An 11,611-nucleotide genomic window follows, 5' to 3' on the forward strand; every position below is an offset into this window, starting at 1 on the left:
AACTGGCATGAGAAACACTCACGTGCCACACAGGAAAAAATTGGATCATTGTTTTAAATGAATTTAATTACCAATAAAAACTTTGGTTGAGTATATCTGAAAATCTGAACAGTTCTAAAATGTTACGATAATTACAAAACATTGTATGCTACATATAGGCTTTTATACTCGGTTCCATATAGACTGTACTCTTTTAAAAATTAAAATGTTTGAATGTAGCACTGTTTTTTTAAAAATACAAGCTTACTTAAAATAAACTTAAGACAAGATAATGTAATTTTTAACATATTTAATTGGTTTGTTCAACAGAAAAATTTTAGATATCGATTTTGTTTTAATTTAAAACTTCGTTTTTCGTTGTAACATACTTTGATTTAAACACAACACCCCTCGGGGCTAAATCACTACCGAAAATATTTAATCCAAAGTGAAAATATTTGGATTTACAATGATTTCGCACTGGGTGTATATTAAGTCTAGATTTTTATTACCAAAACTCAATTATTACATTAAATTCTTTTATAAAGGTTATTTTCAAACTGGTATTCCTACCAATAATTTTAATATACATATTTGGTTCTGTGCAGCAATGAGCCGTGTCGCTTTTAGACGATTGAAATGCCATTTTGTGTGTCGACGCATCGCGAGCGCCATTTGAATATTTCACAAAGCAAAGTCCGGGGGATTCCGGCCAGACCAGGAGTAAATCAAATCCCCGGCTGCCTAGCTTTGTATCCACCTTCCCTCGCCCAGTTTCTATATATGTGTTTTGGTTGCTTTTTAATTATAGCTTTTAAATGCCGAGCCATCTAACGTGTATTTTATTTATTTCACAGCTACGGGCTGCGCCCTCATCAGACAATCAGACAATGTGCCGGAAAAACGCGCCATGTTGCGGTGTAGGATATAGAGGGGAAGTCCCCCGGCAAACTTCCGCTCCCTCACCCCATTTTTCTAGAAGATCCCTACCCATTTTCATCTATCCATTTGAGAGTCTGTGTGGAAAGCGCTAAAATTACTCGGGCGCTTTTAATTTGATATGCAAATACAGCAAAAAACGAAAGCAAAGTCGGCGCAAAGGTTGTGATGATGGAAATGTGAAAAGTGAAAAGCAGATGGGACAGCCTTCCCCTTTTTCGGTGAATCTGCTGTGAAACACGTTTGTCTATTTGCCGTTCAAAGTCTCAAATGGAGTGCGGTGCGAGGTTATCAAACGGGAATAGTAGGGGTTAGTGTTGGGTTAAAGGCGGGTTAAAGCGGGAGGGGTTGAAACGGGGTTAGGTGGGTCAAAGGGGTTGGAGGTGCTAGGAGCTGGCTGGGACATGGCTTTTGGTATCCAACTATACAGTTGAAAAACATTTGCTCTCGTACTAAATCATTTAGGAATAAATTTACAAGAATATTTGGTCTTAAATGCTTTCTTCATTTTATTATAAGTATTAATAAAAAGAAAAAAATTTGATTTTATGTGCGTATTACAGATTTATTTTAAAACTTGAATTGCTTTTTGTAAAAATAAAATCAATCTCGTATCACATTGTTTTAAAGTGTTTGTCACGTTGCATAGGACACAGAATTTTCCAATGGCTCAATTGTGTAAGCATACTTTTCAGAATACATATAGTGTAGGTTTTTTTAACAATAATAGCAAACACATTTTAACAAAACATGTTTTTTTATTAATCTATGAGCTTTAAGTCAGATTGGTTTGTAGTGGTATATGTATATTAAACTTTTATTTAAAATTATTGAACAATTTTCTTTATAACCGAAAGTGTTATAGAACAATTTTTTTAAAATGTTTTCCTTCTCATATGTGTCAGTAATTCCATATATTTTTTATCATTTTTTAAAATAAAATTTAAAAAAGTATTTGTTATATTTATTTATAGTTGTAATATATTTAATAAATAGAGTATAGCAATTTAACTCTTTAAATAAAAGTTCTATGAATAATAACGATATGAAATAGCATTCTATAATTGTTTGTCAGTGCTAATCGAGCTATTAGAATCGAATGAACTAAAAACCTTATTTTAGATATTTGTAGCTGCATAACATTTTTTTCAGGATTTTAATGCTAAGTAAATTCTACTTGTACAGAGTTTTATCTAAGTGTGGGCACCATAATGGAGCTGCTGGCTGCGACAGCGACTGCCAGGACATTTTATGATGTGGCTAAGTTTTGAGTATAGTTTGGAGAGACCGGATCAAAGGGTAGGTTGGACGAAAAAAAAGGAATCAGGAGCATCGGGGCGACCAAAAGGAGCGAAAAGGATAACGAGAGATTGGCATGAGATGTCATTGCCATGGCAATTAAAAATGGCGGGCCTTAACTATCACATAATCTGTTGATAGTCGCTTAAGACACCAGAGATTGTCACAGGGACTTGGAAAATGTTGTAGGGGAGAAGAGAGTTGAAAGCATAGCAAGAGGAAAAGTGGAAAGCGAAAACGACCAAGAGAAATCCGTTTTGGGATACTTCGGAATATTTATAAAAGAATGAATGGCAAATGAGCAAAGACGGTAATGCCGATAAGAATGAAAAACTTAGTGCAAAAATAGATGAATGACTTTAAAAAAATAGTAAGCGGTGCAAAAATTAAATAAGAACTGAGGGAATATTATCAAATCAGGACTACTCTTTTAATCAGGTACCATCTAACGAAATTTTTAGAAAATGACTATAAATGCAATATTTAACGAAGCCAAAATTCGAAATTCGAAACCCCCTGAAAAATGTGTAATTTTTGTCGCCCATTCATACTTGAATAAATATCTCACCCATCGCATTTTATTGCTTACCACTGCATCCGTTTGATGTGATTCCTTTGAACTACCCGCAGCCAAAAAAAAAATACACCTCCCAAACTGACCAAACACCCCCAGAATGAGCATTGAATAACAATTCTCGCCAAAAAAAAATGTAATTTGATACTTTTTTTCTGCTGACGCAGAAGTGAGTGCCTGGCATATCTAAAACCGTGCAGCAAATTAATCGGCACACGTTCGAAGACTAATCGCTTTATGAATGCTACTGATGAGGGGCCACAAAAACGCCACATCCCCCAGATATAACAGCCTCCAAAAGAGTGATGCAATCTAAATCAACCAGTAAAAAGCCAAAATCAGTATTTTGTAATAAATAAAACACTCATTTTCAAAAAGTAAACAAACAATTTTTAAGTTTCGCATATAAACAATAATATATAATTATTAATTAATTACTTAACTCTGTAATGCAATTAAGTTCGAATAAAAAGCTTTAAGAAATCTTAATCTAGAATTTTAATATTGTATACCAGCAAATAGTACATTAATTTAGAAATGTAGGTAAGGATTAAAAAAACAATCAACACTAAATAAAATTTGAAATATTTTAGTGTGTAAGTTCATTTGGTATTGAATTTCTTTTGAGCAAACTTACTTTTTTTGGCTATAGAATTCTGGCCAATTTTGGTGTTTTGTAAAGAGCCAAAAAAACTGGATTCTAAAAAGCTGAATAGCCATACCTGACCCAAACAATTTTCACGTCATCATGCGACGTCATTGCATCCATCCATCGTCGCTCTCAATCGCTGTGCACTCAATCACATGCCGGAAATCAAACGAAGCGGATGTCCGTTGGGTTGCCGATTGCTCGTTGGAATAGAGGAGGGTTTTGGTCCCGGAGAGGATGGGGTATATGTACCAGGCCCATTGCAGAAAACCGCAATCTGAAATCGAAAGTCCGCTGATTAAAATACGACTCCCAACCTGACAAGTTTCAGGAAATTTATGCAAATCAACCAGTAAATTTAATAACATCGTAAACTCCTTACTTGTTTAATGGACATTTTCGATTTAATAGGAAAATGTCAGAGTTCGATAATATAAACCTTTTAAATAAACATTTTTTTAAATATCCCTCAAAAATATTACTACTGATATGAGAAGAAAAATGATATTTCAAAAAATGTACTTCACAAGTACTGAAATGATCAATGGGAGTTCATTACATCATCAATTGCTTGAGCCCCTATGATGGTGCCAAGAGGAAAATTGATTGCTTTGGCGGATGTTTATCAGAAAGTAGTCATCAACACTGCCTGTTTAGGCCACATATTATTTTGATATTTATCAAATTTGATGTTCAAAGTTTATAACAAAATGTCACTAAAAAAATGTTGTATTTTTTCGAGCCCAATTTAATAATAAATTTGATTTAGTAGACAAATTACTTTTTTTAATTTACTTTAAAAAAAAGGTTGTTCAGGGTTGACTGGTGAAACATAAAAATTCTTCAATTTCTTACAAATAGCCAGACTTTGAGTTTTTTCTTCATTTTATTGCCCGTTTCGGCAGACAAAATTGCTACTAAATCCGGCGCCAGTATCCACATAAACGCAAAGCTCAAAAAAGGATGAAATTGAAGAGCCAAATAACTTTTCTCACAAGGTTGGGGATGATGATGGAGAAAACTACATATTACTTTGGTATTGATTGTTTCTATGACAGCCTGAAACCATTTAGATCAAGGTTCATTAACAACATTATGACGGTATGCTATATTTATAATACAATATATATGTATACAATATTTATTTATATATATATATATTTATACACATAATCTAAAGAGACTTAAGTTATCTATATTTACCTATTTTGATAATAATATAATATTATTTATTTATTTTATTAGAAAAGAATTCAAGTTTACTTTGTTATACCTACTTCTTGGTTTTCTTGAAAGTTTTTTTTAAATTTTATTACTTTCCCATTACACACATAAATTGTTTTCAAATATTTTCTTTCTTAACCAATAAAAAAACTATTCAAAATAAAATAATAATAACAATTATAGCCTGTGTTATTCATTGTTATTTTTTCATTTTTCTATATGTTGTTCTATCTTACATCGTAGTTTTTTTATTGTTATATATTTTTGCAGCTCTCAGGTTTTTAATCCTTTCTACAAGTAAGCACTTTAAATACGAGTCGAAAATATATGCCAAATCTAATTTTGGCGTCGTCAACTAGGCGTGTATTAGTTTCTTTGAGAAGGGTTTTGAGGATGGTTAAGGACTTCCATGTAAGGGTTGACACTAGGAGCTGGTCCGACTGTCTGTATGGTGTATATTATAGTTTCCTTCATTTCAAAGCTTTTTTATTGTTTATACGTTTTCGATAACGCAGACGGAAATTGCCAAGACCCTCGGCACTTCTCCACCTTTCCCCACTTGTCTTCTCCTATTGTATTTCCTGCCAAGGGCGAGCAACAAAAAACGAATTAAAAAACTGAAAGGCAGACACTCTGGGACAGGAATATCGAGACAAACAAAATGCGTGAAATGGTTGTACATATAGAAAAATTCCCGAATGGCAGAGAGATCTGGACATTGGATATAGTTTACTGCTTGTGTTGGTCATCTTTAATTTGAATGCGAGAAAAGAAACATTGAATTTGTTTTTTTATGGGTTACCGGGAGGAAGGGTTTAGCAGTTGATTGAAATTGAGAGACAACAAAACAATTTGTTTCAAACTCAAAGCAATAAAAATATAGTTAAAAGTTGATTTAAGTCAAAGGGTAAGAAATGAGTAAAAATATAAAAAAAATTATGGATGAACAAATTACTATAAATAAATATAAATAATATTTACAAAAAATCACAAGTGTCTATATTTTTTAGATATAAAATATAGGCTTAAAGTTAAAAATATTAGATTTAAAATGTAAAAATTAACAATACAAAACTAGAGATATTAACAGCAAAACATTTTTCTTATAAAAAAGAAGCCCTAAAGATGTTTATTGTTAACATTTTCTAGTACTTTTAAGAATAAAGCTTAAGTCGTCCTTAAGCATGGCTAAATTATATTTTGATATTTAAAGACTTATTCATGTCCATGTAAAATCAAATGTGTTAATTAACATGGTTTATTTGACTGTTACTAGCGAACAATTACGTCTTTAATTAAAGCTCGTTACTTACCTAGTAATAATACATTTTTTTAACTTTAATCTTATATTCCTTTAAAACCACTCACCTTTAAACAAACCTCTTTTGTGGACTCGAAACCATCTTAATGCGCCATAGTTCGCATGCTTAGCAACACCACATTTTCTGGCAACGCCCATTAGACACGCCCCATAGTTGCGGGCGGGCCAAAAGGATAACAGGAAATGCCCTGCCATAACGCTAATTACGCATTTTGTAACCATTTCTAAACACGGCACTCGGAGATACTGGGCTGGGATAGAGATGGATGGCAGACACATGACTCACCGCAGGGAAACCCCTCTTACCAGCTACCCAGCATTCAAAAAGGCTGCACCAAAAATTGCCAACTAGGAAAAAAGAAAGCACTGCACAGAAAAATTTTCATTTTTGGTTCTTACTGATTTTGATCATTTTTATAAATTAATAGGATTTAAGGTTGTTTTGTTATTGACTAATTAAATGTTATATTAGTATTGTTAAATCTTAAAAATAACAAATCAGTACTGAATAAATGTTTGTATATCATTTTTTCATTTGCAGAAAAACGTTATTTAATTAAATTGAAATATTAACATTATGTTTCATTTTATCTTTGTACTTATGAGAAAGTTTATAAAATTAAATCAATACATTAACACTCATATTACATAAATTATTGCTTAAAAATAGGTACATAATTTTACCTTAAAATTGGTATCGAAAATATTACATTTTTTAGGAAATCTTATGTCAATGTACTTTTTGTTTCCGTGCAGCAGCAGCAGAGTGAAACTCTTTACACAAAACAGGCGACAGTCAACGATGACGATGAGCATGAAAATGGGACTGGCGAATGGCGATTGCGATGGGAATGGCGACTTTGTAACATGAAAATCGCCACGGCAACGGCGACAAACGCAACATCACGTGCCCCAAAATGGGGAGATGGCCGCCCGAAACTGAACTCCACTGCCACCTGTCCCCGGGCACCTGTCGCCCCCGGCTTACCTGACTTTATAGCCTGCGCAACAAATTTCCAGACTGAGAGTCTGGGAATCGAGTTCAGTGGCAGCTCGCAGTTTTTACCAGGGCCGAAAATGGCTTCTTTCATGGCTCTTCAGCTCAGGCAGAAATTGTAAAGATACTCTTTATCTGTAAAATAAAAATGTATTACTTTTTTAAGACTAGTCTTATATTTAAATTAATTTTATATGGCATGCATGATAACTAAATAAAATATTTGTTTGTTATAATCTGGTTTATATTATTAATACAACGATTATCTGACACTTTTTGCACTCCAAAAATACTTTTTAATACTTACGAAATAATTTTTTTAACAAAAACATAAATTATAAATGTTCTGTTTGTATCCTTGCTTTTTCATTCCTTAGGATTTAAGTCTCATTTTAAGACAAAAATGGGATACAATTTGCCGTTTCAGTTTCTGATTGCCTTCCCTGGTTAAAGTTTTCTGTATATAGTCCTAGTCCGTCTACTGTGATACCACCTTTTGCCATTTTCCAAGCGAATGCGAATCCAAATTCCAGTCGAGGTGGCGTGGCGCAAAAAACAAGCAACGCATCCTGACACTTTCCCCCAACACCCCACTAACTCCTTCCCCCCGGCACCCACCAATCGAAAGTATTTTTAAGATTTAAAAATGTCTCCCAGCTTGCACAGACATTGAGAACTAAAAGAGGGCGCGAAAGGCAGGGCCACTTTGTGGCACATTGGTGTTACTTTAGCAATCGGATTTTTACACCATAATATTTTTGTAATAATTGTATTTTTATCGACAAAACTTACACGATCAGAGCATTTTTAAGATATATTTTTATATTATATAATTTTTTAAAACATGATCTGACTTCGCCCAAAAATAAGTAAAATTTTAAAGACTTGTTATTTATCCTGAATAAAATATTTCAGGTAAGGGTCATGACAGGATTACTTTTTGCAAACACAATGTTCGAAAATTAATAAAAATAAATAATGAATTTCAATAAAATTTTTGGGAATAATGACGATGAAAAAAAAATATTTTATTTCAGTGCATAACTTTAAAATTGCTATTGTTGTCTGGTTTGGCAATCAACGGGTTGAATCATTTTTAAACTGCAAATTTTGTTCTCTGTAGTCACGCTTCAGTGCGGGCCCCGCACAGTTGAATGTAGTGTAATTGAAAAATTCTACCAAAGTCAGTCCAAGGAGTCCAGACCGAAGGGGGGAGCCTTCTCCAAAAGTTACGCTGCAGAAAATTCGCAAGTATATAAAGGAATCGTAGAGAAAATGGCGAGGGGATGAAACCCAAGATGCAGCTATGGAGGCAAACAATTTCTATTTCATGGCACATTATTTTGCGGCTTTTGTTTCGACTACGAATGGTAAAAGTTGCCAAAAGCGGAAACGAATACGCATATGAGTGGTCCTCTAGCTAAGTTAAGTTTGAGTCTGTATGCACTCAGAAATCGTTAACTCTAATTAAAATTACCTATTCAGTACCAAGCCTAAGCTAATTTCAACTTAACGAATTTTCAAATGTTCATAGGTCTGTGGACATGTTTAATGAGCTGTAACAAATTTGTGCAGAATGTGGTATATTTTATGATTCTGAACTTGAAAACGATATCCTTTAAATGGAACAAAATTGAATTTTTTCTACGAATCCCTTCTTCAGCACCAATTCAGCTAAAAATGTATTATGCTCAAAGTCATTCCCTAAAATTGTTTTTTTTTAATAAAACTGTAATTACAAAAACTAATACCTTCGTTTTATTTGGTAAATTCTAAAGAGTGCCTTGGCATTAACACAAACTTGTATGACTACCCACAAAAAGTTTTATATAATCCTGCCTGCTACCGAAACCTTGAGAATCTTTGTTCAACGGTTTCGCCATTGTCTTCATTGATTGATTGTGGGTCATGTGTACATACATAGTGGCCAGGACTTTTTCGTGGTTTGCTGCATCTTTCAGGAGCTTTTAAATTTGCATGGCACTACAAGGACCATCTCACAACTCTTCGGGCAACCCTTGCCCCACCACCTCGAGCAATTCATTTCATTAAAGCAACACAATGGCCGCCTTTTGTGAAATGTTGCCGCAAACCACAAACTGCAAATGAGAGGGGGGAAGTCTCCAAAGTCAGGAAAAGAGGAAAAATACACAGAAAAAAATTGTTTGGTTTTATAAAATCGCTTTAAATGCAATAACAATATAGGTAATATTACATACGCTATTTCATGGTAAAAGTGTAAAATAAGTACATTTAAAACGTAATGTTCTGTTTTAAAATATTAATCTATATTTGATTTGCAGGGATTAAACTTAATTTCAAATTATTTATCCTGAAACTAAACATTAGGACGGAAATTTAGATGTATTAAAATTAGTTAAATTTGTCTATATTTACATAAATAATACACATTTTAATATTTATTTGTTTATTTAACAAATTTCCATTAACCTATTAGATTTCTTATCAATCCCAATACGAAATTAATGTCGAATAGAGCGTTTTTAAATACTTCACCCATCACTTACCCATGAATTTCCTACTTATTTTATTTTGAAATTAAAATGATTTTCTTAAACATTCTCTCTGTGCATAATCTCCACCTTCAAGCCTATGAGCTCATCCCGGGTTCTTCATTCTTTCATCGCAAAGAGGAGACGGAGCCTTGAGGCCTTGAAGTGCGCCAATGCTGACGGCGTGATGTGCGTGCGCTCTCTTTATTATGTTTCAAGGGGCTTCCCCGTCAGCTTTTCCATCGCTTTTCCTCCTGCCAGGAACCCAGAGTTTCCCACTCATCATGTGCACTTTTCTGTGAGCTAATATACCCAAGGACCGAGTGAAGCCAGCGATGACTGCAATGCGGCCCAACTTTGTCTACGTAAATCCCTTTTGTCGCATTAACTGCTAACTTTTTCTCCCGTTTTCCAGTTTGCCTTCTCCTTTTCTCATTTTTCCTGTTAGCGACTAACTTTGTTAACAACTCGAAAAAAAGGTGGAAAACTCAGGTAGGGCTTTCCATCCATGATCTCTCTTTCCTTCACTCGAGGATGAGTTGCATTGAGATTTCCGCGTACTCTCAAACATGCATTTTGTCAAATCAAAAATTTTATGTCTTTATCACAATGTTGCTGAAGACGCAAAGGCCAGCAAAGAAATCCGACTGCCTCGAGTGCAGTTTTTATGGTATTAACTGAGTGGCTAGAAAGGGTATAAGAAGCCTTGGTTAACGATTGAAAGGCAAACAATAGGAAGCTCTTAAAACACGATATATCAAAGTAAATTTTGCAAGAGATAAATCGTAGCTATGAAAATAAAAGGAACCTGCTTTAAAATTTGTATATTTGCATGACTGAAATCTTCGAGTGTTAAAAGACTTAAAAAAAATAAGACTCTTAAATATGATAGCTTCATTGTTCTGTGAATTAAAAAACATTAGCTTACAAGCTATATTCTTAAAAACCACCAATTAAAAATTATTGACTACAATATTTGTAAAATATATAAAATGCTTGCGGTGTAAACTTTTCATTTAAAATTTAAGAGTTGATATTAAATGTGTTTTGTATATATATTTTGTTTTTAGATTTATATCTTTGTTCCGTAGGCCTTCTTTTTTTGTTTTTCTTAAAAAGGTAACAATATTTTGTGTAAAACCTTATTTTCTAGAGTTTCTTCAAAATTATTCCGACACAATTACCGACAGGGTACATCCAAAGTCAGCTTAAATCACATGTGATTACTCCTACTTTACTTCCTCGGTTTATGGTTGCTGCCATGACAACTTTGGCTCGATGCTTTCTTAAATGGCAACTAATTTGCCAGCACAATTTGCTTTTTATAACTAAATTCGCATTTCGGCTTCAGCATCCTTGGGTTGCTTATTCTCCGGCTCCTCCGACGTCTTCGAACCAACTCGACAATGACGGAGCAATTATGCGAGAAACCCGTAAAGCTACCAGAATCCAGCTACCAAAAGTTACGACAGACTTCAAATATGGTGGGTGCCTTCCCTCATTTCGCCCGCTTTTCACTGCTTATCTGGGAGCATTTATCAAAAATCGTCGTTAGACGCTCGTCGTTCGTTGTTGTTAATTGCATGGGACAATAGTGCGGCAAATGAATTTGTACAAGGGATAATTGTTGGCTCGCAGTTGGCAGTTGGCAATGCGTTTAATTTTGTGCAAATAGAGAGAAAAACATTTGCCACCCATCCGCCGTATTTGCCATCGCCACCCCGCCTCTTCAGCTGTCTAAACAAATGTCGTGAACTCGTCGTGGAGCTCATATTTCAGAAAAAGGGGCGCATAAATTTATGCGAAATCTATTAGCAAAGAGCAACCCTTTTCAGCGCTCGCTCCGGATCCGGCATTTTGGCCACGGCCACGGCTCCGGCTCCGGCTAAGAGTCCGGGTAAAAGTCCGGGACGGCATCCCAGACAGCGGATGATGTTTTGCCGGCCTTTTTTGCTGCTTTCGGGCAACTGGCGTGGGAGCACAGATGGATTTCATTTCATTCTGTTTCATTTCCATTTGTAAGTGAAACTTAAATTAACTTTTCATATTTCGCATTCTGTATGAATTTAAATGAAAGACAGCGAGTCCCCCTAAAATAAAGGATTCGAGATGTGGA

This window comes from Drosophila gunungcola, assembly GCF_025200985.1.
Source record: "Drosophila gunungcola strain Sukarami chromosome 3L unlocalized genomic scaffold, Dgunungcola_SK_2 000009F, whole genome shotgun sequence".
Lineage (NCBI taxonomy): Eukaryota > Metazoa > Arthropoda > Insecta > Diptera > Drosophilidae > Drosophila > Drosophila gunungcola.